The sequence below is a fragment of the Schistocerca americana genome, chromosome 4, assembly GCF_021461395.2.
Source record: "Schistocerca americana isolate TAMUIC-IGC-003095 chromosome 4, iqSchAmer2.1, whole genome shotgun sequence".
Lineage (NCBI taxonomy): Eukaryota > Metazoa > Arthropoda > Insecta > Orthoptera > Acrididae > Schistocerca > Schistocerca americana.
This window is the reverse complement of record NC_060122.1, coordinates 66,664,145-66,672,561: the sequence shown is the minus strand read 5'-3', so window position 1 is coordinate 66,672,561 and position 8,417 is coordinate 66,664,145.

Here is an 8,417-nt window from a genome sequence, read left to right as displayed (position 1 = left end):
AACTGCAACTAATGAATGCAACAGTTTCACAGTCGAAACGGACGGACGGACAGATAATAATTGTCTGAAAATAAAAGATTAAACTTTTCACTCGAGGGAAGACTTGAACCAAGGACCTCTCATTCCGCAGCTGCTCATGCTAACCACGGGACCACGGCGCTCCGGAGGTCACACTATCCTTGATGTTGCGTATCTTGCGCATGGACTACTCAGTTTGTATATTTTACTTATTCCTGTTTTCTCGATTGATCTGTGATCAGTTTTTCAAGGCCTATCCACTGTGCCAACTTATAACTAAATCTGAGGGGGGTGCGATGGGGAGGTTCCCTTGTAAGATTGCCTGCACTGCATTTGATCGTCCTCTGCTAGAGTACTGTTGTACTGTGTGGGATACTAGCCAGATGGGATTGACGGAGGATACCGATGAAGTTCAAAGAAGGCAGCTTGTTTTGTATTATCCCGATATAAGGGGGAGAGTATCACATACTTGATACGTGAACTGCATATCATTAAAACATATAGGCTTTATTGGTTGTGGCGAGATCTTTTCACGAAATTTGCATCACCATCTTTCTACTCTGCTATGAAAATATTTTGTCACCAACTTCTTCGCTATGATCAAAGCAAGAGTTACCTGTTATTATCGATAAATGCGAAAGTCGTTTATGAGTAACTGAAGAATGTTTTATATAAGCCCGAGGAAGTATTAAAGTGATGTTTCATGAATTTATGTTTCCCGTTTTTTTTTTATTTTATCTTTTCTTTGAGGGAATTGTGTGTTGTAGTACTGTATGATAAATCTTTCATTTTTAATTTTTTTGTCTTGAGTACATCATCTCTGTTTCACGTTACACACCTACAATTTTCGAAGAAAACCTGAATCAAACACCGAAAATTTTAATTATGCTAGAAATACCCTATTTTTTAAGTAACAGACAGTAACTTCAAAGAACAAAAATATGTCGTAGGTTACACGGCCTTTTATATAAATGCACTTAGTTTCTAAACAGTTCACTGCTTCCGGTTTCTAGACGAATGCAGGAAGACAATGATCGGATAAGTAAACAAAGCGATCGAGATGAACTAAGACCCGATAGGTATGCGACACATCTAATGTACGGATAATACGGGTACGATATTAACTGACCAAGTCTAGTAAGAAAACTATCGTAGCCTTACTTACGATCTACTTCAGCCTATGTAGTTTCACAACATTAATAGCTGCTAATGACTCTCAGTTCCATAAATAGCGTTAACTGATAAAATGGTCTTAACCTTAAGAGCTGGACAACTATCGTACGAATCTCCATTGCATTCTTAACACATACTTTGAAAAGATTGTTGTAGTGTTATAACACTCAGTAACATGTACGTACGAGTACATGCTGTGGAACAGCGATTCAGAGATCATGTCGGCTTTCTGCAAAATTAGCTTTCACCGTTTATGGAAGAATATTCTTTGAGCAAACGTCAGTGAATGGTTTTCCTGTATCCTCTGAACGTTCCAGCCACAAGCTGTCATGTGAGTTAACAATATCATTCTCTGAACTATGTGTTTTACCGCGTCATTTACTTTCCTTCGCGGATTTTATTCGATCGAATTTGTGGAAAAGCGCATGAAAAGAAGCTATTTAATAATACCTATCGGGGAAAAAACTGCTTGTATTGCAAACATTATTGCCGAAACAAATTGGAAATAACAAGAGTACACTTACTATTGTAAGCAAGAGTTGAATTATGTTGAAAATATTATTCAAGTTTTTGGAAACAGTTTGCACCGTTAACCCATTTGTACGCTGTTGATCGTCCGACTGAGTTTCTTGTTAAATAAATTAATATACGGACAGCTGTAGCATTACGTATTCCAACTGGAACGACGAACTTAGGTACATCCTATTTTACATCCTCTTTTTAACACAGACTGATCCTCACAAAGATATTGGTATAAAATGTAACGCTATTCTGCACTTGGATGATGTATACGGTATTGTAATATTGTATACGGCATAATTTTTAAAAGTTGATATCTCTATCTCTCTCGTTTTAGAGCCATTTGTAGCTTTTAAACTGAAAACTGTTGTGTAAGCACTCATTTACATGTGGGGCACATATTCTTTTTAAATAACTTCTTTCTCACTTCAAGGTTTAGGTTACGACACTCCTGAACTAATGCCAATTTCTTCTTCGGCTTTCCGATCACCAGTTCTGGAACACACGTCATGGTCACTCCTTGCAATCTGTTTTCTGTCATTTGTTTATGTGTTACTTGGGAGTGGCTCTGCATGGAGGTTTTGTATGGCATCAACGTTTCACTTCCTGCCTAACAACGAGCATCGGCACGTGTGCCTCATAACCTGAAAAGTGCCGTCTGCATTCCTGTCTCATTTTATTCATAGTTGACCTTCACTTTAGTAGGCGAGAACCGGAACGGCAACAGAGTATAAAAAATATACCTGTCTTTAAATGTTTTATATTGTTCCATTTTTTGTAAATATTTCGACAAATACTTCAATAATATATTCCGCGTTCATCCAGGTCTCAAATGCAACATAATGTCCTAATATTTGAAACAATTTACTTGCTTTGCAATTTACTTAAAAAAATGATTATAGTCATAGACTATACTCTCGCTCCAATTCTTTACGTTTAGGAGCTCGCTCTGTTAAATTTCCGTCTATTTTTTAACAGAATAAAAGACTAAATAATGCCTAGTAATGGCGCCGTCTTTCTGCGACGTTTCAACTACTTTCGTGCTAGTATGTATAAGAAACAAGCAGAAACGTTCCTTCAAGGCGAATGAACCCACACTCTCGTAAAGTATGGACAGATCTCGGTATTTGATATGACATTAGCTACTAAAATAAATTTAAGCACTGACGTCTCTGGCTTAAACGAGTGCTGACGTATTCCCGTGCCGCCCTGTGATGTTAGACGGAGCACACGGCAGCCACTACGCTATAAGACACCCGATCCATGTAGATGCTGATACCGCTGTGTAAACACTCCGAAATGCAATACACTATTGATTAAACAGCTAACTTGGAAAGACCTTTCACAGTCGAGATAGCCATAAACTTTCAAGTGGCGAGTCATTCAAACTACGACAAGAACAGAAATCCTCATTTTTAAACGTATTTACACTCCATAATTTGTTGCAATATATATTGAAATAATCGAATTTGTCGTATACAGAACGGCGCATCTCCCTCAGTATTTGTGACTTCATTATTCAAAATTCGACTGTTTGCTAATTTACTGGCGTATATTTAACATCTGCAGAGAGGAACTGTAAGAGCCGGCCGCAGTGGCCGAGCGGTTCTAGCCGCTAGTCTGGAACCGGGCGACCGCTACGGTCGCAGGTTCGAATCCTGCCTCGGGCATGGACGTGTGTGATGTCCTTAGGTTAGTTAGGTTTAAGTAGTTCTAAGTTCCAGGGGACTGATGACCTTAGAAGTTAAGTCCCATAGTGCTCAGAGCCATTTGAACCATTTGAACTGTAAGAAATGAAATGGGAAGATTTATTAGTAACTGAGAATTTGTCTAAAAGAACGGAGATTTCAGTTTTCTTTCAGTAAGAAGTAGTAGATGTGCGGATGTCATTATCGTTTCCCATCACGAAGTTCTCCAAAACTTATACATATTAATTTTGTAATTCAGTTGTAGCTTTCGCATCAGCAAATAAACTGCAGTGTCTGACAGCCACAGGGCACACACAATCCAAAAAAGGTAAAGCATGTCTGTAATTTAAACAACAAAATCTGAGTAACCTGTCACCAATCCTCCTAAAATCTGTACGTGAGTATTTCAGGAACAATTTTTTTAAAAAAAGAGGCTGCGGATGTCACAACTCTGATGAAAACGCGTTTGGGTATAAAACAACACAGTACTTGGGTTCTTGAAAAAAGTTGGACCTTCTTCAATTCATTGTTAAAGAAATTTCTTGTGTCGAACCTGCACTTTTTGAAATGTTGCTATAGTTACTTATTTCTCCTGTCAAGTACTACCATTTTGCTTCCTTTTTTTTTTTAACAGTGTATTACAACCGTCAATGGATACAAGTTTTTTCCTTAGTCACCCTCATCCCACCCCACTCTCTCCACGCTAAAACGAATCGTTTGGGCGCCCCCTGAGGACGTTTACACTTCATTTGGAACAGGAATTATTCAGTTTCGTCGTCATTGCAACGAACGTGGCGAGTAATGGCTTCGCTTCGATACATCCTGCATACAGAATGCTGCTGCCTGTCGCCAAATTACCGTTACGTAAGCCTCGCCTTCGCAACGAAAGTTCCGGTCGGCCGCGCCAAAGCAGTCTTCAGCACGCGAGAGAAGCGCCGCGGGCTTTCCCTACCGCTTTCCCCGGCGTGCCGTGCCTCTGCTCCCAAATGCTGCTTACTCGAAAGTGTTCTACGACGTCACGGCCACTTGTTGCCAGCGCAACCAATGGCGATGTGCCCCGTGACCGAGCAGCAGTGTGGCCAACGTCGACGCCGGCAGCCGCAGTTGACGTCACTGCGCATGCGCGGACGACAGGTCATCGAGCCGTACGCCTGTGGGCCACCTCTCCACGTACGCAACTAATTCGCTCGTGCTTTCACCGCACGAGGATGACGCACGAACGATGACTTTTCGCCCCGCCACTGAGATTATCGCTGTCGATTTCTCCTTGCCCTCTTCTGCTCACACGAAATGGCTTTGAGCAGTATGGGACTTAAGATCTGAGGTCATCAATCCCCTAGAACTTGGAACTACTTAAACCTAACTAACCTAAGGACATCGCACACATCCATGCCCGAGGCAGGATTCGAACCTGCGACCGTAGCGGTCGCTGCTGCGTCGCAACTGGGACAATTATTATCTACCAGGATATCGTTACCGTTTCCAAAAACATCGATCATGCGAGACTATAATAATCCCCTCCAAGCAACACAAATGCCACCAACAGACGTAAATAGGCGATACCGTATTTCTTGATTTTTCTAAAAAGCTTTTGATCAGCATCACATCGAAGTCTACTAAAGTCAATACTTTAGCGTGAAATATGAAAATGTACACTGAGGTGACAAAAGTCATAGGATAGCGATATGCACATGTACAGATGGGGGCAGTATCGAGTACGCGAGGTATAAAAGGCCAATGCACTGGCGGATCTTTCATTTGTGTTGTGGTAATTCATGTGACATACCAGGGTAATCCCAAAAGTAAAGTCTCCTATTTTTTATAAGTACGTAGACCTATTTATTTCTACAATGGTTTACATCAGTTTATAGCTTGAACATTTAGCTATTTTTTGACATAATCGCCATTCCTGTCGATGCATTTTTGTAGACGCTGTGGCAGTTTTTGTATGCCCATGTCATACCAGCTCGCCGCCATGCTAAATGGTTCAAATGGCTCTGAGCACTATGGGACTTAACATCTGTGGTCATCAGTCCCCTAGAACTTAGAACTACTTAAACCTAACTAACCTAAGGACATCACACACATCCACGCCCGAGGCAGGATTCGAACCTGCGACCGTAGCAGTTGCGCGATTCCGGACTGCGCGCCTAGAACCGCTAGACCACCGCGGCCGGCGCCGCCATGCTGTTCAGGTAGTTATGAACCTCTTCTTTCAGCTCGTCGTCGGAGCTGAATCGCTTTCCGGCCAAATATTCTTTTATCCTAGGGAACAGGTGATAGTCACTGGGCGCCAAGTCAGGACTATAGGGTGGATGGGTGATTATGTTCCATTGAAACTGTTGCAGGAGAGCAACGGTTTGCCGAGCGATGTGTGGGCGAGCGTTGTCATGGAGAATGTGTACGCCCTTCCTCAATATTCCTCTTCTCCGGTTCTGAATTGACCTTTTTCAGAGTATCACAGTACCTGTCAGCGTTAATTGTGGTCTCAGCGATTCAGCTTCGACGACGAGGTGAAAGAAGAGGTTCATAAATTTCTAAACAGCAAGGGGGCGAGCTGGTATGACGTGGGCATACAAAATCTGCCACAGCGTCTACAAAAATGCATAAACAGAAATGGTGATTATGTCGAAAAATAGCTAAATGCTCAAGCCGTAAACTGATGTGAACCACTGTAGAAATGAACAGGTCTATGTACTTATAAAAAAACAGGAGACCTTAGTTTTGGGATTACCCTCGTAGTTTCCGGCGTGTTTGTGGCCACACGAGGAGAATTAAGACTTTGAACGCGAATTGACAGTTGGAGCTAGACGAATAGGACATTCCATTTCGGAAATCCTTAGGAAATGCAATATTTCGACAGTCACAGTGTCAAGAGTGTGGCGAGAATACAAAATTTCAGGCATTACCTCTCACCACGGGAAACGCAGTGGCAGACGGCCGAGAGCAGCGGCGTTTGCGTAGATTTGTCAGTGCTAGCAGACAAGCAACACAGAGAGAAATGACAGCAGATATCAACGTGGGGCGTACGACGAACGTATCCGTTAAGACAGTGTGGAGAAATACGTCGTTAACGTGCTATTGCAGTAGACGACCGACGCGAGTGCGTTTGCTAACAGCACGACGTGTTCCCCAGCGTCTCTCCACGGCTCGTGACCACATCCGTTAGACCTTAGACAACCACAAAAGCAATAGCCCGATGATACGAGTCCCGATTTCAGTTGGTAAGACCTGATTACCGAGATCGTCAACAAGGTACTGTGCAAGTTGGTGGTGGTTCCACAATGGCATGGGCTGTGTTTACATGGAATGGCTGAGTCATCTGGTCCAACTGAACCGATATTGACTGGAAATGGTTATGTTCCGCTACACGGAGACCATTTGCAGCCATTTATGGACTTCATGTTCCCCAGGAATGATGTCATGCCACCGGGTCACAGTTGTTCACGACTGCTTTGAAGAACATTCTGGACACTCCGAACGAATGATTTGGCCACCCAGATCGTCAGATACGAACCCCACCAGACATATATGGGAGAGCTAGTCGACAGGTCAGGTCGTGCACAAAATCTTACACTGGTAACGCTTTCGGATTTATGGACAGTTAAGAGTCAGCAAGGCTCAATATTTCTGCAGGAGTCTTAAAAAAAAATGGTTCAAATGGCTCTGAGCACTATGGGACTTAGCTTCTGAGGTCATCAGTCCCCTAGAACTTAGAACTACTTAAACCTGACTAAGCTAAGGACATCACACACATCCATGCACGAGGCAGGACTCGAACCTGCGACCGTAGCGGTCCCGCAGTTCCAGACTAGCGCCTAGAACCGCTCGGCCACAGCTGCCGGCAGGAGTCTTCCAGCGACTTGTTGAGTCCATGCCACGACTAGGTTGCTGCACTACGCCGTGCAAGAGGCGGCCCTACACATTAGGAGGTATCGAATGACTTTCGTCATCTCACTTTATGTGGTGTCACCGCCAGACACCACACTTGCTAGGTGGTAGCCTTTAAATCGCCCGCGGTCCATTAGTTTACGTCGGAACCGCGTGTCGCCACTATCAATGATTGCAGACCGAGCGCCGCCGCACGGCAGGTCTAGAGAGACTTCCTAGCACTCGCCCCAGTTGTACAGCCGACTTTGCTAGTGATGATTCACTGACAAAATACGTTCTCATTTGCCGAGACGATAGTTAGCATAGCCTTCAGCTACGTCATTTGCTACGACCTAGCAAGGCGCCATTATCAGTTGCTATTGATATTGTAAATAATGTACAGACAAGAGCTACGTTCCACATTAATGGATTAAAGTTAAGTATTCCACCATCTGCGTCCGTTTTTCTAAGTTCTAATTTCCCTGTCCTGTTCCAGACCTCACGCCAGCCTGCGTGAGCTAAAACGCGTGCCTTTCGGCTTCCTCTAAATTTAGTGGGTTGGTCTCCTGCCAATCCACAACACTTTATATATTATGGCTGGATGGAAAGTTCCTTGACAGGCACAATGCAGCACATTATCTACTGTTGTATCGTAACATCTGGCACACACCTGGTAAATTTAATGGAACAACTGTTGTTCATGTTACACATAAATAGCTTACCGGCTGATATAAGTTAGTATCTCAAACTTTCCACGGATAATGCCGTTATCTGTCAAGCAGCATTATCTGAAAAAAGTCGTGTTAATAAAGTAAATCTTAACCAGACATTAGGGTGCTGCAGACTGGCAATAAGCTCATAATGTAGATAAAGGTAACGAATTGTACTTCATGAAACTTAAAAATGTAATTGCTTTTCACTATACTAGTAGTGAATCCTAAGAATACTGTGCAGATGCGAAATGGAACGAGCACATAAATTCAGTTCTTGATAAGGACGTCAGTTTATTAAAAGGATGCAGCGAAACTGAAATTTCTCAACGAAAAGAATTTTCTTAATAAACACTTGTACCGCCCACGACAGAAGACTTGTTAGAGTAGCGAGAGATACCTAAAAAACGACTCCGCGTGTATTACGTAAATCTGCTTG